The sequence below is a fragment of the Numenius arquata genome, chromosome 2 (assembly GCF_964106895.1).
Source record: "Numenius arquata chromosome 2, bNumArq3.hap1.1, whole genome shotgun sequence".
Classification (NCBI taxonomy): domain Eukaryota; kingdom Metazoa; phylum Chordata; class Aves; order Charadriiformes; family Scolopacidae; genus Numenius; species Numenius arquata.
Window position 1 is genome coordinate 64,427,543 of NC_133577.1, and position 19,739 is coordinate 64,447,281.

The window sequence follows — 19,739 nt, forward strand, 5'->3', positions numbered from 1 at the left end:
TAGTCATCTCCAGACCTTTCCCAGAACAGTCCTGTTTGTAACTAGGGAATTTTAAGATACACAGCTTTTTCTGTTGACCAGTTAAGGGAAAGCCTGACTCTCCACAGGAGCAGAGTCTTCACCTTAGGGTGTATTTCCAGGAGTGCCAATTGTGCATATCTCAGGGCCAAGGAGCTGCCTTCACCCATTCTCAGCCCCTAGTCTCTCCAATAACTGTTTCTAGTGAGGCAAGGGGGGTGGTTGGCTAGCCAAGGGGTGACAGCAAGCCCGGAAAAGGCAGGCTGCTCTTCCTACTGCCTTTCCACAGGGGCTGGGAAATGTTTTTACACTTTGCATTTTGCAGGCTCCGGCTTCATTCTTCCAAGGCACCAAGCAGCACATCCTTGTACCCTAGCCTGGTATCCAGCCCAGAAAGGGTCCTCCCCAGGGTCTGAGCAGTGAACGGGGGCAGGAGGGCTGCAAGGCAGCGTGGCTGTTGCCATTAGGCGTGCTGCAGTGCACAGGGTGAGTAGCACGAGTAACAACGTGGGGTGTTACCATCTTCTTAGACCCCTTTGTTCAGCCTTCCTCTCAGCACACTGCTTTCTACATGCATCTGCCAGGAATACTAAATCCAGGAAACCACTGGTAAGGTTTTACATGTGCTTGTGCTCCAGTCGCCACGAAAATCAATGTTCCGAAGCTGCCCAAAGGATTGCTTCCTGGGAACGATTTGCATGGCAGTGGTCTCCTTACTGATGAAATAACTGTCTGCTGGGAAGTAACCCTGCCTGGCTGATGGAGCCCTTGTGTCCTCCATGGCAACTATACTGTTCAGAGGCTTTCAGAGGTGTGGACTTAGGCCATGCAATGTATTTAAGACAGGGCACACAATGACAGCAGCTGGTCACCTCTCTTGGTCACTAGTCCAGTTTAAAGCAGCGGCGTAGAAGTGGAAAGAAAAGACCTGCTTGTGCCATTACTGACACTGTCATCCATTGACTCCTCCAGCTGGTTTTCATTTACTACCTCTCATCAAACCCTCGAGGCTCAGCTCCAGGGTTTCCCATGCTAATAGTGTGTCAATACAAGCTGCTAGCACTCCTTACAGTCAGGCATTAGGCAGGAGGGATGCTGTAGGCTCCTGATCAGAGATCTCATAAATAAATCACAGTCTTGGCCAGAGGAACCCCTAGGCTTTGGTTCCCAGCTACCCAAACAGCCCTGCCAATGCACCTCTGCTTTCCCCTGAATTCAAGATGAGGATCCTGCTGCAAAAGACCTGGCTGTGGTGGAATGGTTGCTCCCATGAAAGCACCTGAATTGTTTTGAACCTGTGACTTGATGAAAATACAAGTAAGTATGTAATGGAGAACGGCGTTATTTGGCAGGGAGAAGAGCTGGCTCATTTATTCTTTCTATCGCACTTAATAGCTTTCAAGTTTTGGATTTCCCACATCCAGCTTTCATGGTTCACTCTGATGCCTAAGCCTCGCTTTCCTGCTGGGAAGAGAGTGATGTGTGCCGCCAGCTCTGTCTGTCCACCTCATCCCCCAAAATGCCGTCTGCCCTGCTAGACCACGGCATCAAAAAAATCAGCTGCTCAAAGTTAATGCTGTACGTAATGACCTGGATAGATAAACAACCCGATTTGCAAAAATACTCAGTACCCAACCATCCTGCTAGTTACCTGAGTGGCCATCTTTCCCTTGCCTGCTCCCAGGGGCCACTTCCAGTGACGTGCAGACAAAATGGGGTAACTTGGCTGGCAGCTGTGGGAGTGACCCCACTTTATGCTCTGGGGGAGGGCAGAATCTGCCCCCAAGTCCCAAAAGGCAGCAGCAAGGCTTTGATTTATACATATAGACAAAGCCCCACAGGGAACTGCTTTATGGAAATAAAAAACATTATGCTTCACAATTAGAGAGGGAAAAGGGCCTGGGTGTTAAAATATGAAGTGGTCAAGCTATTAACCTTCTCATTTAGAAGCAATGGTCACTAAATTACAGGGCATGTCTCCTTCCTCCTCCTCCAAAGAATGGGCCTTTGAAGACAATACCGGTCCGTTATGTGAACAAGCAATAAAGCGTAATTAATCCTGCTCTGAAAATATGATCAAATACTGGCAGTGAGTCACAGCTGAGCCTGAGGGGGTTAAGGAACTTAAATCAGAGAGCCAGCATGTCAGGCAAATAGCAAATCCTCCCACTGCCTCCTGTCGCCCTGAACACCCAGCTAGGGCTGTCCCCTTTGGTGTCATGATCCATGCTACCTCATGTGGGCTCCACGGTGGGAAAGCTGGGTTTGTGTGAGCTCTTGTCAGGTGGACTGGCTCCCTATGGGACAGAAGGGAGACCTGGGAGAGCATGGGAAGTGTTTCCAAAGTCAGCGATCTTCCCTCTGAGTCACTGCTGAACCAAGTGCAGCATGGTGCTAGGGGGCATGTGTGTGGGGGGGGTGGGAAGTGGGGCAGAGTTTCCAGAGATCCTGTCTTTTAAGAAGTAATATCGTATATAGGTCTTAGTGAGTCCTGGTGGTGAAAAATCCCCGGGCATTGTTTGGGCACATGTGTGCTGGGCACATTGCAAGCTGAGCAGTTGCGTTTTGCTGGTCTTAAAGCAATTCCAGACAGCTTCAGCTGGAGGAGAAATTAATCTTCTCCTTCCCTGGTGAAATGTGTCCTGCTGTGCACGGTCTACGCTAGAGGCATCTGGACTTCTGGTAGGAGGAGAAATGCCTTGTTAGTACATACCGCGGAGATGCTTCTGGGCAAAACATGTTTCGTACTTTTGATCAGCAGCCAGAGTGGACAGGGAAAAGTCTCCAGAGACAAGATGGGTCCGGCAGCCCCCATTCAGGCAAGTGGCAACATGGAGCTCGGATATCCTGAGACGTGTAGACAGGGCAGATCACTTTATCCTGGCCCACTTGGCTTTCAATGCCTGCTCTCCACCGAACACACTGCTTGGGCACGTGTGTTCTCTGTGAAGCGGTAAGATGGGAGAAAACCCTTGCCAGCGTGAGGGAGACTTGGCAGAGAAGCTCCCTCTTGCCCACCGCGCCTGGGAGATTTATGGTGCACAGTTCACACACCACAAGATCATGCCCATCCTGCTGCTCCTCTGGGCGAGACTCTTACAAAAGAGCAGAGAAACAAAAGCCATCCTTCTTTTTGCAGAGTATCATCTGTCAAGAAGCATTGCCTAGCTGCCAGCCATGTTCCATACTTAAATCCTCTGCTCTTTGATCTGGGGGTTGTGAAGAGGCAGGAGCTGGGCAGGCGTTTTTTTGGGGTGCGTGTATGGAGCTGTACCCTGCTCAGGCAGCTTGGACACCTCCCACCAAACGCCTGCGTGTGTTCGGAGTGAAGTGGGATGGGGAGCATGTCTCAGAGCCAGCACACGGAGAGCAGCGGTGAAGAGGCAGCAGCGTGGGCTTCAGCACGAACTGGACCAGCCCACTCGAGCATGAATTTGGTTTCTCAGCGAGAAGTCTCCTTACTCCTGTTATTACTCGGCTGGCGAGCTGGCAGCTAGTGTGGGTGTGCCTGCCCTTGCCAGAATCACTCTCCTTTGCCTGTGTAGGCACACCTAACCTCAGAGGTCTCCAGTCTTTGCTGGCCCAAGGGCACAAGCAGTAAAGTTCTGCTGGCAACACTGGGCTTTGCTGCCTTTGTTGGAAGTGGGAACGATGCCAACAGAGGATAAAGCATTGCTCATTGCAAACACCTGAAGAACCGATTTCTTTTTTTGGTGAGACCTATGCAAAAAGCTTTTTGGTTGGGATGACAGTATACAATCTTTTGAGCGTTCTCTAATTTAAGCTTCTAAGCAGCCACTGCATCTCGCAGGAGTGAACCCTCTTCCCAGCTCATCTCTTCCCTGTGTCCGTCAGCTGGCCCACTGGCATGTAACATTCAGCTTTAGCTTGTGCTCTCCTGTCAGCCCTGTGGCTGTAAGTACCAAGCTGCCCATGAGCTCTCAGCTGAGGTCACCACCTAAATGACTTCTGGTTCTGCGTGCCCGGCTCTCTAAGGCCTCAGAAAGGGACCCCATATAAGGCCACTCTTTCCCAGGGAGTCTCTTTGCTTAGAGAGGCAAAACTTCACTACTTTTGCTTTTCTTTCCCCCTCCTCTCTTTCTGATGTAAATAGAGTCTCTAAATACCCATCACAACTCTACCTTCACCTTTCCAAAGCAAGTGCTTTTCTCAACTGATTTTTCTTTCCCGTTATTCTGAAGTAGCATTATAGGCATCAAGTTGAAAGCAAAACCAAGCAAAAATTCATTTAGAAAACATTCAGATACCACTACGGCAGTCATATTAAATATAAACCAAATTGACAGTCAAAATTCCCCTGCAGTCTTCCCAAGCCCAACTTTGAAGACCATGCCGGGGAAGATTAACAAACAGAAAGAGAAGTGAAGATGACTTGAAATAAAAGAGAAACGAGCCAAACTAATTCCTTTGATCCAGCTGAGAAAAAATACAGGAGGGAAAGAACTGGCATAAAGAGTAATTCTTTTTTTTTTTTTTTAATGCAATCAGTTTTAGTACTGCTATTAGTACAAGTGATCACTATGCCTCAAGATCATTGTCTGTGAAATGAAGATGTTAACATATAGGTGTAGCTATATGCAATTTTATTAACAGGTCTTTGTTAAATGCCCTTAGATGCTATAGGTGGAAGACTACAGAAGGATCTGCTCAACTGTGTGTTACAGACTCCGTACTGCTAATAGCCACAGGCTTTATCACCTGTGTTGATAGTTTGCATGGTTAGGAGAGGCAAGAAATTCCTACAGTGTTATTAATGTAAGGAGGCCTGTGCATGCATGAGCACATATGTGTGTATATACATATGTAGCCTATACAGACTACCCCTTTTCAACCTTTCTGCTTAGGAAATTGGATGAAAACTCAAAGCTGCTGAGTGAGGAGCTACCTAGCAGCTCAGGCCAACTGTTTGTCCCTTCATCTGAAGCGGCATGGGAGAGGGCAGGGTTTGGGGAGGAATGTTTTATTGCTGGCTGTACCCAGAAGGCTGCTAGGTAGCTCAGGTCGATGGCTGTCAGCCTGTTACATCTATTCCTGACATCTCCATGTGAGTGATCAATGCCTGGTGAGAAACGGTCCCCAGAATAAAAAAAGGCTGCGAGCAGTTGCTAGGAGGTCACTTGAAGTGACCGCTCACTTGCTGATTTAGTGGCTTGTTGCTGTACTGTTTCAAATCATTTCTGTATCCTGCCCTGGGGAACTCAGGGGTCTCCCTAATTGTTCTGCCCTGATTGCAAAGGAGGAATGAGAGGCAGGATAGCATATTTTTGGTATACCCTGTATAATTCCCAATCCTGGAATGGTTGTTTTTCATGCCAGGCTCCACCACTGGCCTTCTCCACCCTGAATTTCCTCCCACCTGTGGAGCTGGGGACGCAGAGGAAGGCAGAACTTCTCTGCAGCCCCAAGATTCTGTCAGAGTCATGAAGTATTTTAAGCTCTCTCCATCCTTTTCCTGCTGCTGGCTGCTGCAGCTGCTGTGCCCCATGCTGTTTCTTTGTACCAGAGAGACAAGGACAGAGGCATATTTTCTTTTCAGCACTTACTGCCACTCAGTGTTCTTCACCATCTCCGGTCTGCAGGCAGAGCAGTTGCTCCTATTCCTCTCTTGTCCTTTCCCAGACAGATGCCTTGTATGGTTTAGCACCAATTTCCTAAAAATAAGAATGAACTTTACTGAACAAGGAACCATGCACTTATTTTTATTCTCTGACTTACCCCGCCTGCCCATTTTGGGTGACTCCAGTGTATAAGTGCCTTTACTTTAAGGCTACAAACGGCCTGAGGCAGTGATTGATTTGTCCCACATGTATGTGTTGTACCAGGCACCCTGGGCTCTAGGTTGCAGTACCACAGCTGAAAAAAATACCTGATCAGAGAAAAGCCTTGACACAGAAGGAGAGAAATACTTCTATGACAGCACAGGGACTAGTTTTGGTGCTCGCTTGCCCCTTGTGCCCTAACTTTAACAAAAGCCACATCTAAGATTTTTATTATTATTATTATTATTTTATTAAGCTGGCAGCTGGCTTTGCTTAGCTCTCTGAAGTTATGGCCATGAAACATCAGAACAGTGCCAAGCCAAATTCTGTCACTGCGGTTGTACCCATCGTGCCAGAGCCTCCCTCTATTCCCATGCAGATATACTCCAGGAGACGGTACCAGCAAAGCACTTATGGCACAAGAACAGCTAAAATTGCACCACTCTGATTTGTGGTCCTATAACAAATCTTTCCCCCTCCCAAAGTTCCCTTCCAAATCTGAAGCTAATAGCACCTCAGAGGGAGACTGGACTCTGCAGAGCCACACTGTCAGCACATCCAGTCTCCTTGCACCCACATCCATCCTGGCACCAACATCCACCCCTGCACCGCCGCCACCCCAATGCTCCCTGCTCCAGGACCGGGCTGCCTGGGACCCTGCTGCCAAGACAGGCAGCCAGAGGGAATGAATCTGCCTCTCACCTATTTTTTTCTGGAGCCATGTGGGGGTTAATGCTCCTCTTTCCCAGCTGCAGAGTGACCCAGGTGGGGCTAATGAGTGCTTGCCTTGCTTAGCTAATTAGAGGCACTGAGAGCAGCAGACTGTAGTTCTAAGGGTGGGGCACTTGCAGAGGGAATATTGTGTGTGGGGGGGGTATTTCCAGCTTTTTTTTTTTTTTGGTCAAATAAAAACCTCTGGCAGCAGTAGCACAGCACAGATGGGACAGAGCAATGAGATGAGGCTCCATAGCACCTCTTCTAATCTGCATCATTCTGGGGTTTGAGGAGGAAGCAGTAGCAAAAGATTAGGAAGGCTGGACCATTTGTTCCCCTTCAAAGACAGATTTTCAGTATCTGATTCAAATTAGCATAGTCTTTTGGAGACCAGCCTAAGTCTCCCCGCTTCCACAACTCACCCCTCTTATGCCACCCATCATCTCTGCAGGATCTAGCACAGCATGCCCTGGTGGCACTCGCAGCCTGGCTGATGGCAGCCCTTGTGGAAGCCTGTCTCTGCCCAGAGGCACATGTGAAGCTCACGCTTTCCCCCATAAATGGGACACTTGTGGACCCCAAAGTGCTCTGCAGGCCTGCCTGCTTGAGCTGAAAGCCTTGTGGCCAGGAAGGTTCTAGGGTGCCAGTGCACAGCATAAGGGATGATGCTTGCCCACATGGCTCAACTTCGCTTGGCATGAAGGTCATTGCCGGAGCTTCTAATGCTGCTCCTGGCCATCCCACGTGTGGCTGTGGGCTGGCCAGCACATGACAGCTCGAAGGGATCTGGATTTTATTACAACATCACCTCTATCATAACGCACCCAAAGAAGGCTCTTAGCTGCTGACCGGGCTGCCCCGCACTCACAGCCCTGACCTCAAAAAGTTGTGCTCTGAGCTTTCAATTCCTTGCCTGCTCAACCCTTTACATACAAATTCGAATCAAAAACAAGCTGCTGCTGAAAGGTGCTTGTTTTTCCTCTCTTGCAAGCTGCATTTCCCTTGCCTCTTTCTAGCTGTTATTTAGTTCCCTTCAAGTTGTTTTCCCCTGGCTTTTCCTTTGTTTCTTTCCAAGGGAAGCAGCACATCATTATGGCTGGTCTTTCTCTAGAGCTCTCCTAGCCGAGGTCATTACTTAGCTTGTGAGATCCAACGAGGTTGCTGTTTGTATGGCTGTGAGACCTATGAAAAAGCAGCTAATCAATTCAGAAAATCATCTGGGTGGTAACCCCACTGTCAGCTTATTTTCTTCCCTTCCACTTAGACATCAAACTGGCTGAAGAGGGCTCTGGGGAATGAGGCAGGCACTGAGAGCTGCTCCTCTGCAGACACATCTGTGTCTTTCATCAGCAGGGCTCAGGGAATACCACTAACCTGAGTGGGGAAAATCTCTTTGGAGCTGAGGCTTGCGGTCTCCATCCTCTCGCTCTGAAGAAACCCTGCCCAGTGGGGAAGCAATCATTTGAAAAGTGGCTAATGCACTAACATTGTTTGGCAGAAACTGTCACATTATAGACAGAGCTGGGGGAGGATGGGGACAAAACACACAGCAAAGAGGGTGGCATTAGGGTAGCCTCACATCAGTAAGCAGACCCTGGCTGCCAATGCTCGTGACGGCTAAGTGGAGTGGCAACTGGCAATAGCACATGCAAATGGTCTTCCATCAAATGAACTTACTAATTGTTGCACTTTGCTTTCAGCCGCCCTTCTTCTGGTTTGTGTCTTTGGGGACTGCACCAGACAGTGCGCAGCCAGAGCCGTAAAGCCTTTACCACTGCCAGTTTTAGTAATTAGAAGTATAGATGCACGGTGCCTCATACGCTGGGACTCGGTGGTGTCACAGCTCATTCAGAGAAGATAAGTCACATCTGAAAGGCATTCTCTGTCAGAGCAGCTAGCTCTTTGAAGGGTGGGGGTGGATGTGTGTGCCTGTGTCCTACCGGTGGATTTGGCCAGCAGTCTGGAAAATGTCAAGGTTAGGAAAGGCTGAGCTTCATTTGCCTTTCGCAGATCTGGGTAATGAATTTTTCATTTTAAAGTATTGTTCTAGCTTGAAAAGCGGGTCTGTAGCACTGGCATCAAGGGGTTCCACATCTGTCTCTCAGTTGCTCCGGACCACGTTTCCCCAATTTATAAAACAGGGATTTTTTTTTTTAAGTTTTGCAACTTTGCAAACTAAACAGGAGGCCTGAGGCTTTAGCGGGGTTTTCCTCTTCGTATGCCTTTATCAGCATGATATATTTTGCTTGCTAACTCTTTATATTAATACCCTACGTTGACGTTGCTTTTGCAAGGAGACCAGATGAAACCAAGGTGCAGAAAGGGGAAAAGCATCAAGAGCTTACTTTTGTCACTAGACGGAGTACTTCTAATTCTAAATGCAAATGGAAAGCAGAACCACACAGTAAAAACAAAGGCATTTTCCTCCTCAGCCAGAGTTGAGTCAAAGGCTTTTTTTCCCCTCCTTTGTGGTTGCAGCTTGATAAAACTCCACAAAAGAATAAGCAGCTTGAAAAGATTCACTGGGAACTCATCTCCCTGTTGCATTGTGTGAAATCCAGAGATATTCAATTACATCAGAAACAGGATCAGGACAATTAAAGGCAATATCTTTTCACACCATTCACTTCCTACCTGTGGAATTTGCTTCTGCTGCCCACGATGAAGCCCAAGGGTCTTAGCAGGAGTCAGATAAGAGTTCAGCAGGTCTCAAACATTTTTACAGACGATATTAAAAGTTATAATTAAAGAAACAAAAGCTTCTAGTCATGTAATCCCTGATTACCAAAGCTGAATTCAACCTTCGCCTGTGGAGTTTGGGAAGGGTTTCATCAGTAGGGGTGTTTTCCTGCTCCTACCTACTGGAGGTTTTTGTGTCCCTGCCCATGATGTCGACCCCTGGCAAAACCAGAGCACTAGAAGAGGAGTTAGTCTGATCCAACACAAACCAGTTCCTCTATTTCTACTTTAAATGTCAAGTATTGAATATGTCCACTGCAATCCCGAACAGCCCTGAGGGCAACGCAAGGTTAGAGGGATGGCCCGAGAGTGGTGTCAGCGGTGTCCTTACTCCAGTAGGGGCTTGTGACAGGGGCTTGTGGAAAGGTGCAAAAAATCCTTTGCCTTAAACAAATGCCTTGGGGCAGTGAGTTCCATGGCTTAACTACCTGTTTGAGTGGGAAGCAAAAAAACCAAACTTTCTTTTTATCAGTTTTACTTCTCTACTACCTGTCCCACTGGGAAGCAAACTAGTAAATTTTCTTTTTATCAGATTTATTTCTCCCAGAAGTTGGTTTCACTGGCCGTGCTGCAGCACTGGCATTTCCAAAGAGAAAGTTTCTAAGTGTTTTTTTCTCTAGAAGTGTTTTACCGTTTTAAGCATCCCTGAAGGGTGCCCACATCACACCAACAGAGTGTGTGTACCAACTGCAGACGCTGAAGGGCTGCTGGCAGCCAGACCATGATTCCCCAGTGCCACTGGCTGTAACGGAGACTGAGGACTTACCAGCATTCAAAAAAGGGACAAGCCTGGTGATGACTTGATCATATGAGAGCAACCGGAGTTAAACCACTGTATCCACACGCTTAGTGCTATTCACACATGCAATGGCCTGTGGCATGTCACTGGCTGCCAAAGTGCAGCGGATGAGCGATGGAGAAGAAGAGCAGCACTCTGGCCATGGCAGGACCGCAGGGGGAAGCACCGTGGTCGCAGCCTAAGCAAACCCAACAACAAATGTGAGCGTGTGCTTAGGGGCAGCTCTTAGCAGAAACCGCAGTAACTGCTCATCGTGAGCAGATTGTGACTCACCGAGAGCATCCCCAACAGCGGATGAAAGACCGAGGCATCCCGTTTGTCCCCCTGCCTTTTCTCCTGCCCCTTGCTGCCCTTCCTGCCTGGCTGCCTGGGGAGGAGGCACATGTGGAGCTGACTTTCCCACCCTGCCTTGGCTGGTCATATTTAGAGTTTCTTCCTCAGGTGCCCACTCGTTTCCTGGCTACTGCAATCCGCTTGATCAGCCCCGCGGCTGCCGTGGGGGCCGGACCCCCATGGGAGGAAGGTGCAGCCGAAGGGGCAGAGCGCTGGGCAGCCCCAGGGTGGTTGCTCGTGGGATTTGGAGGGGGGGGATTGGAGGTGGGGAGCAGGTGGCGCGGTGCTGAGCTGCTCAGCTGTTGTGTGGCTGGAGAGAGACGGACGCAGCTGGGCGAGGGAAGGAAAGAGCTCAAGGTCTGGCAGCCTTTCTGCTTTACAGGTCGGTAACTGGCGCAGAAGCAGCGGGGAGGGATCCAGCTGGGATGTGAGACCCTGGCGTGGCTGTGCTGCTCGGGGCCCTGGGTGGTTATGCCCCGTGAGGAGCTTGTGCTGTGGAGCGCCCTTGCAGGGGTGCGACGGGCACGCACGGGGGCCACGACAGCCTCACCCTGAGGCCGGTCCTGCTTTGTGCCCGGGCGAGTACCCTGGCAGCAGCCCCTGCTGCGTGCCAGCAGGGGCCTTGGCAGCCCTCTCTGGGGCATACATTTATATCTGCTCATGCAAATAACCTGGAAGTGTCCCCCGGAGTGGGACAGCTGGTCCCCGGCAGCGTTTTTGGGAGCATTCTTTATGTGCCCATGTAAGTACCCTGGCAATCTCTTTTGGGGCTCGCCAGCAGGGGCCCTGGCAGAAGCCAGGAGGCAGCGTCGCGGTGGCTGAAGCCATGCCAGCTGAAGCTTTCCAACAGCAAAGCTTTCTTCTGCCCCAAACAAAGAGCCAACGTGGCTGGCGTTATTGATCTGTTTCATGCCTTGCCGCTTTTAACACGGCAGGAAAAGACCGAGAGGAGTTTTAATTTGTCCAAATGGTTTTAGACAAGGTTAATACAACTCATCGATAAATGCCACTTTTTATTAAGTTTTAATTACAATGTCATTTCAACAGGCTGGACATGCCCTGCCTCCTTGGAGTAGCCGGTGGGGTTTTTGTTTAAGGTGTGCTTCCTTGAGCTTCAGTGATTAATTTCCATTGCAGACCTAGGAACTGACAGGCTGCTGGAGAGCCCGACTGTCTCAGCGAATTCCCCTTGGCCCAGTCCCCGTGCTGGCAATTACAGCTTTACGTCAGTGCTGCGATCGGCGATGCACGCTGGGCTGGGACTGCGGCAGGAGGAGGTGGGCTGGCCATCTCAGAGACGTTAAGATGTCCACAGACTAAATGGAGTTGTTGGATCTTCTTTCTTCACGCTAATGGGGATTGTCCCTTCCAACAAGCTGCAGCCTGGCTGTGTCTCCATGCCTGTGGCACAGCCCTCCATGTATTTTATTAAGCTTGATCTCTCATTGCAGTAGAACCTCAGCAGGGCAGGAGCTTGGATGCAGAGTTTAGACTAAAATCTTTGAACCTAGTACCCTGCTGTCCCTCCTGCGTCCCTACCTTCACACATCTTCACCTTGGTCCAGAGAGGGTGCTGGTGGCTGCTAGCCCTCTCTTCTCCTCAGGGACTGGTGAGGATGGCACAAATGCCGAGCATTTAATCTTTCCTGTCTTCTGCCAAAGGTGGGTTTTGAACACCCAAAAGACATGCGAGTAGGATCTGGTTCTGGTCCAACTGACAATGGGGTGAATAAACAGAAACTACCAGAATCACTGGAGTCACTCAGAAGTTCAGCTTGGTTTGTAGTTCTACCTATCCAGAGTGAAATTGTGAACACTGCTTTAGCACAGGAAGGTGTGTGTGTGCACGTATTAATGCTGAGGCAGAGTTCCCTGCTATGCACTGCACTGCTTTTTGTCCCCAGCACTGTTTCAAAACTTTGCTGAGACATAGTTATTTTTATGCAGTTGGAAGTTTCTCTATTTGTTCCTTTTTTTTTTTTTTTTTACAGCAGCTTTCCATGTCCTTTCCATGAGAACAACTTCTTTAGAAGGCCGGACAACTTCACTACTACAGAAGGCGCAGGGGCAACAAGCCACTGCTTGATTGTAATGACACAAACCATCCCTCCACTGCCCTGTACCTTCCCAAAAAGCCGAGGAAGTAGCATTATCCCTGCAAAGGGTGCCTTACACAGATGGGCAGGGAAAGTAGACCTCAAAGTTGTAGAGAACTCACAGAGAAGGAAAAGAAATGGCAGCCAGCCCTAAGTGCCATTTACTGTCAGATCAAAAGCAAGAGGGTAAAAAAGTCAGCGGCAAGATTTGGTGAAAGCAGAGTACGCAGGTGTTACCGCATGGTTTGCTCAGGTTGTATTATGGCAGGGTTTGGTGGTGTTCAAGGAAGCTGACAGGATTACACTGCTGTACCAACACCGGTTATAACACAGGCTTGTCCCAGCCAGGCAGAGAGCTGGCTGGGATAGAGGTGGGGGGTGTCTGGCAAGGGTCTTTTCCTTTAAAATGCCCGCTGCTGTTACCATGGGCATTTGTGGAGGTGTGGTGCTTGAACCTGGGGATTGGCAGCAGATGACATTAATCCCTGGCATCTATACCTGCCTTGAGAAGGCTTACACAGCATGGTAGCCAGTGTCAGGGCCCTGAGCGCGTCCCCTGGGTGTTTGGCTCCCTGGGCTCAAAGCTGGCTTAGATAATCGTGCAGGTGTCCGTGCAGTGTTTCTCTTCAAGAAAGCTCTCCTAAACAGCCTCAGGGAGGGCCTGGCCTGCTGTTCACTTGTAAACTGAGGATCTTTCACTTGGTCCCCACCTGGGCTCCCTTGCAGCTGTGTTGTACCTGTGCCATGTACCTTATGTACCTTGTTTATGTGGAACTTGGCCTGTGGACTTCAGTCCCTGATTTGACCTCAGATCTGTCTCGTCATCATGGATTTGCCCAGCAATCGCTGGACTCTTGGCTGAACCTGGTTACCACCACCAGATCTGCTCTGCAAATCTTGTTCAGGTATTATGGGACTGTGCCTTTGCCAGTATGGCCACTGCCCTGTGCCTGCCTTGCTGTCACCCCCAACTCCAGGCTCACCTTCCACCATGTAATAGCTGGCCCTTGCTGCTTCCTCACAGATGACGTGCTGATTGATGCCTTCATCCATGATGTTGCTTCTGATCTTGCCTTGGCTGTCACCAAAGGAGTGAAACCACAATGGGAAATACAGTTGTCCATCTGCAGAGGACATTATCGATCAGGCAGAACATAAAGGAAGCAGCTCTCACATATTATAATGTAAAGCAGGGGTGGTCAGCGTTCCTGCACGTAGGTGCCACATACCAAAATCTTACTGTGTCCTAGAGCCATGAGGGCTGTCTCTCAAACTGAAGAAGGCCATGGGAACAGGGAATTTTAGGCAGATGGTGATAATGGCTCCCCAGCACTCCTGACGTGCCACTCTGAAAGGGGCCATGCTAAATGTAGAGTGGGATCCCAGGGTAAGCCAGAGAGATTGGTCCCTGCTGCCATGCTGATGATCCAGGTTACACAGTGGACCTTGTAGCAGCACATTCCCTGTCCTGTCACACAGTGTATTACTGACACAGGAGCCATTCTCAGAGCTGACAGGGAAGTTCAAGAGCCAAAGCTTGCTCACCAGTCATTGAAAGAGGGTGGGCTTGAGCTATCTGTTCCCAGGGTGGGCTGAGAAGTGGTTGTATCCCCATGACTACCAAAAGGCACGAACTGTTTGGTTTGAAGCTCCTACAAGCCATATCCTTTGAAGCTTCTGCATGTGCCTCATTTTGTGAGGTCAGTGATCATATTGCAGCTTGTTGCTGAAGGGCTTGCAAAAGCGACACTTACTGTGTGCTTCATGCCTTTCTTGTCACCTAGGTTGGGATGGGCGCGTTGGGGACTTCTCTGCTTGCTGCGGTGATGCAGGCAGTGCTGTGGTGCTTTAGGGAAAGAGGATCTCTTGGGGCGATGCAGCAATTTAGGGGAAAGGAAGATTGTGCCTATCACCGCCTGCAGGACAGGCTTAGGAGGTGCCAGGGAACAAGAGGCAAAGAGCCATGGGCTGGGCTGAAAGGCCTCTGAAGAACAGGATGAACAAGTCTAGGCATGCCAGGAACGCCCTGAGATTTTACTGTAATGATCCCAAGTGGCTGGGCTCTGCTGTTGAGTGTGTACCCTGGGCAGGCGACTGTTGTTGTGATGAGCACCCTTCCCCTTGCTTGAAGCTCTGTTGCTCAGGTGCTGCTACAGTTGATAGCAATATAAATCCCCACAGAGTGCAACCCTGCCTAAGAAGCTGGGAAATGCTTGGGGGGGATGATGTTTTGCTGGCAGCGCCGCTAGTGCTAACTGGCTTGAGGCCAGCGTCTGCATTTGTGGTGACGGTGTATGGAGGTACCTGTAAAGGGAACGAAGCAGAAGCCTTGTTTTGACATCTCAAGGCTTTAATAAAGTTTGGAGGTTTGCCTAGGCAGGACGAAGCTTGGCTACAAGACAGACACTTTTGGGGAGAGCAGTCAGGTTTTAACTCAAAATGCTCCTCACTGCTGTTAATTTTGTAGTATAAGCCCAATCTAAATGCCAGCTTGCTTGCCTCGTGCACAGGAGGAAAAGAAACCAAACACAGTGGGGTGACTTCTGAGCAACTGAAGGTTAGTTGTAGCTGCTGGTGTGCTCCCCAGCCTTTGCTATCCTCTCTCCCAAAGCATTTCTGGAGTCTTAGAGTGTATGACAGAGCCACAGCTTTGGGATGCAGTGTAGCATATGTGCCTTCTCATGGGATTTCTATGAGAGCCCAGGGTGAGAGAGAGAGAGATAGAGACACCATGGTTCCGTGCCACTGCAAGCCCTCATACTTCTTACTGATCAGGCTTGAAGTCTATGTGATGATGGAGCCACCTGGGTGATGCAGAGAAGTGGAGAGCCAGTGGGAGGAGATGGTTGACATGTAGAGACACAAGGTGTTCTTGCAGAGGTCATGGGGATGCCCACAGCTGCAGAGCGACCAGAGATGAATTCAGATCCTCTGTTTCAAGGCACGATGGACTCCTGGGGCAGAGAGGTGCGGGCATTAGGAGTCTAGACAGAGTTGTGGTTTGCTTTAGGTCCTGGTTGGGGAAGGCAGGTGGGTGGAACAGGAGTCAGGGAGTGAGGAGGATGTTTAGATGGAATATAGGTCTTAGGAACAGATATTTTGCCCTGCTTATTAAACTAGAGCCAACCCCCTCAAAACCATGCTGATCCAGTGGGGCCATCACAGCCTGATGATGGAAAGACACCCCAGGGCAGGCAGGAAACCTGATGTGACTAATGGAAAAAGCAAGAAAACACTTCTCACAGTGGCACTCAGCGTCTTTCCTCCCTAAAGTAATTCCCTAGAGAGAGTGAGTCAGGTACTCTTGCTGAGAACAGGGTGTTCCAGTTGCTTAGTTTGCTCTCATTTTTGCCCCGAGTAGGTAGGCAAGGGAGAAAATACAAATAATAAACTCAAGCCTTTGCACAGAAACCTTGGAGACAGCTCAGGACCTGCCCTGGATGGCGCTGAGCCTTTTCCCTGAATACCCAGGGCTCAGCTCCTGCCCTGGGAGCCCTTGGCAGCCTGCCGTCTGCTCCCACAGCCACAGGGTGCTAATACACACTGGCTCGCTTTGTTTTGTCCTTCCACCTTCCCAGCCCTCCGCTGCAGGGCGACAGCAGTGGGGAACAACCCTGGGGGGTCAGGTTTTGAAGGAAACGATGCAGTTTGACTTATTTGTTTGCAAGCTCAGCTCAGTAGCAGCCGGGAGTGTGTGCTGCCAGCTCCACTTGTTAGAGGGCAAGCACCGAGGAAGCTGTTGGGCTCCCGGAGCTACGAGCCCCGCTCTTGTGAGCAAGATGGATTTGAATTTTTGCAGGTGTGCTGGGAATAGCCCAAAGCACCTCGTCTCGGTCGCTGGTCAGAGGAATTCATGGCTATTATATCTGGGAGCCAGGCAATGATTACAAATCAATGACTCCACTCCCAGAGTGATTCATTGTTAGCCTGGGAGTTTAGCTCTTTCCCTGGCTCTCTCCATTCCCAGCTCCAGTTCTTGTAGCATCTCGAGTGCCTTACTCATTTTAAATCGTCAGGTAGCCATGGGTGTAGCTGAGGAGGAGCGGAAGGACAGAGGGATGGAAGCACTGTTGGGCAGCAAAGGGGAGGGAGTGTTTCTGAACAGGGGCAGAGCACTGCGAGGGCGAGCGGAGCTTGGCTGTAGGCTGGGGAGCAACGCTGCCAGCGTGACCCACAGCAAACCGGAATCTTCTCTGCCGCAGGGCTCCCACTGACCTCCTTGCTTGGCTACTAAATGGCCCATATTTTTGCCTGGCTGGGCACAAAGTGGTGGTGGGGAAATGGGAAAAAAAACCCCAACCAACCAACCTGTGCCCAGCCAAACCAAAGCAGAGGTTATTTAGCAGGCCAGGGGGGAGGTTTTAATAATCCCAAACATCCTGGACCAGTCTATTCTTAATAATAATTTATAGCACTTAACACTTTTACATGTTGCAGGCATTAACTGGAGGCTGGGACAGCTTTGGAGCAGGGAGAGACTGGGGTCTTTCCAGGCCTAGGAGAGACATGGGAATTCAAGGAGCAGGCTTTCCAGAGCCTGCCCTCATTCACTGCTGCATCTGCTCGTGTACTTCCAGCCCCTTGTCCAACCTCAGAGTTTTCCACTCAAAATAAGAGTATGTCCCTTATGCGGACTTGCTTTAAAACCACAATTACCTAGCTGCTGGCCCAGGGAGCATGGCTATTTCACCAACAGATAGCGTGAATAATCACCACTGTCAGGGCAGCGAGGTAGGGAATCGGTCCCATTTCACAAATGAGGCAGCTGGCACAGAAAGGACAGCTAACTGGTGTTGCTGGGAAAGCGTTTTCCATCTCCAACCTTCTCTTCCTGGCTTTATGGTGATATTTCCAGAGCACAGCTTAGGCTTCAGCAGGCTCAGTGAGGCTAGGAAGCTAAAAGGCACCCTGACCCCCTGTGCTATCAGAAACGCTCTTTGGTTTGGATTTGGTTTATGGGTTGCACCACACAGGAAACAGCCGGGTCTGCACCACCGCTAGCTCCAGCCTCTGCTGGGTTTGTCATCACTGCAGCTTTTGCTATCATCTACATGCACTGCAGGGCTTTAATCTGGGGCTGGGATGCACAGCAGCACACAGCAAGCTGATCCTCCAGGCAGAGGCTGCAGCAGAAAGACAGACTTTGTAGGATGCTGTAAAGCACTGCTGAGCTGAAAGATGAAGTGAAAAATGCACATCTGCAATCCTGCTGCTGCTGCTGCCTCTGCGGTCCTTTCCTCCTTCCTGCACCCTGCTGCTGGGGATGGTGTCCATGCTCCCCTTTGCACCGCTGCTGCTGCAAGGCTCTGAACACTGGGAGCAGGCACCCAGCTATAGTGGTAGCAGGGAAGGTGCAAGAGGGAGAGGTGGGGAAATGTGCTGGAGGAGATGGTTGTCACCCCTCCAATCCTCCAAGAAGCTCAGAATGTTTGAAAACAAAACAACACAACAAAAACCACCAACCACTAAACCAAAAACTGCTCTGCACACAGAACTGAAACTGAACCAAGGGGAATTCACTGTGTGCACAGTAAGTGGTGGCCACCAGCTATTTAAAGCTTCACATGCATCTGATGTGCAGCTGGGCATAAAGAAAGGGTGTGCCTGTAGCTTGCACAGACATACCCACAACAGCTTGAAAACAGGGCTTTTGAACACTGCAGCAGCCGAGAGGTCAGCATGGGCTAGAAACCACCCAAGAAACCAGGGAATAGCTGGAGCATTTGATGAAGGAGCAGGGTATGACTAGTGCCCCTACCAGCAGCAGCTAAACAGCAAGTGGGACCAAAGCCAGGGGGTTTAGGATTATTTCAAGGCTGAACAGGAACTGCAATAGTGGTCTCGTGGACAGACACACAGAGCTATTACACAATCTCCAGAGAGGCTACCCACTTCTCAGCAAGAATTCAAACTAGCCAAGAGATGCATTGGCGTGGAATCACAGAATGGTTAGAGTTGGAAGGGACCCTAATGATCATTGAGTTCCAACCCCCCTGCCACGGGCAGGGACACCTCCCACTAGACCAGGTTGCTCAAAGCCCCATCCAGCCTAGTTTTGAACACTTCCAGGGATGGAGCATCCACAACTTCTCTGGAAGTTGATGGATGCCTATATCATCATGGAAATGATGCCTATAACATTCCTTGTTGTTCCTTTATTCAGAGCAATTCTTCATATACCATGCCTTGGTTCCCAGGGAGGTCTGAATCCAAAGCTGTCAATGCCTGCAGGCAGTAGAGGAGCCCAGGTCCTCCAGTAAACAGGGTTCCTGGCTGGTGGTAACCCTTGCTTGGGTTGCCCTGTTCTCCCTCCTTCCACCCTCCATGTCCAGACAGATCCTGCCTAAAATCAGCTGCGGTCTTATTTCACCAGTGCTGGCCCCCCATGATTTTTCTTTTGAGGGCAAGGACCACATTCTAATAGAGAGCAAAGCATCTCAATCACCTCCTTATTTCCTAGCACAACCCTTGCAACATCTGTACAACAGTCTTCTGGCAATGGCTGTGATTGCTTACATAGAAAAGTCCCATTAAAGAAGTGTTTTAGCAGTGGACTTTGGGTTTGTTTTTCAAACTTGATTTGACAGGATGAACAAGCACTGCAAATCTCAGAGGCCCTCTGGCAGCCATTTCCAAGAACCCTGCCTGGCTCTGAGCTGCTATTTGAGGTTCTTCACACAGCGTTTTAACCCCTATCAATGCACCTCTTTGGGAACCTGTCTCCTGATTCCTCACTGCAGAGATGGTTTTCTAACTGCCTAGCCTGAATTTAGTTTTATGGTCCTAACACCAGGCTTTACTACCCTGAGATAATTAGAGTAATTCCCTGCCTTCACTTATATTGTTCCCTTGAAAGTATTTGTAGGTGGAATGCTTGTCCCTACTGAACCATCCCTTTTCCACTCCATGCATTTTCCCTCTGCAGTCCCTCCCCATACCTCTCATCCTCGGGTTGCTTTCATCAACTAATAGTTGCTGCAGAGCACAGGCATGTCATCGCTCCACCCCTCTGATCTCCCTTCGGGAACAGAAGCATCTCGAACCTCAAGAAAAACCCCTTTCTGCTCAGGAGCGGGCAAGGGGCCGCAGCCACCCTCTGGACATGCTGCCCTGACTGGGGCTCAGAGAGCATTGGTGAACCCTAGCTCATCCCTGCATGGATGCTGGGACTGATCTTGATGACAGCAAAGGGTGAAGGGACCAAGAGAAGAAAAAAAGCTGGCAGTTGTCCAGCTGGGATATTCGGGGGGGCCTGTCCAC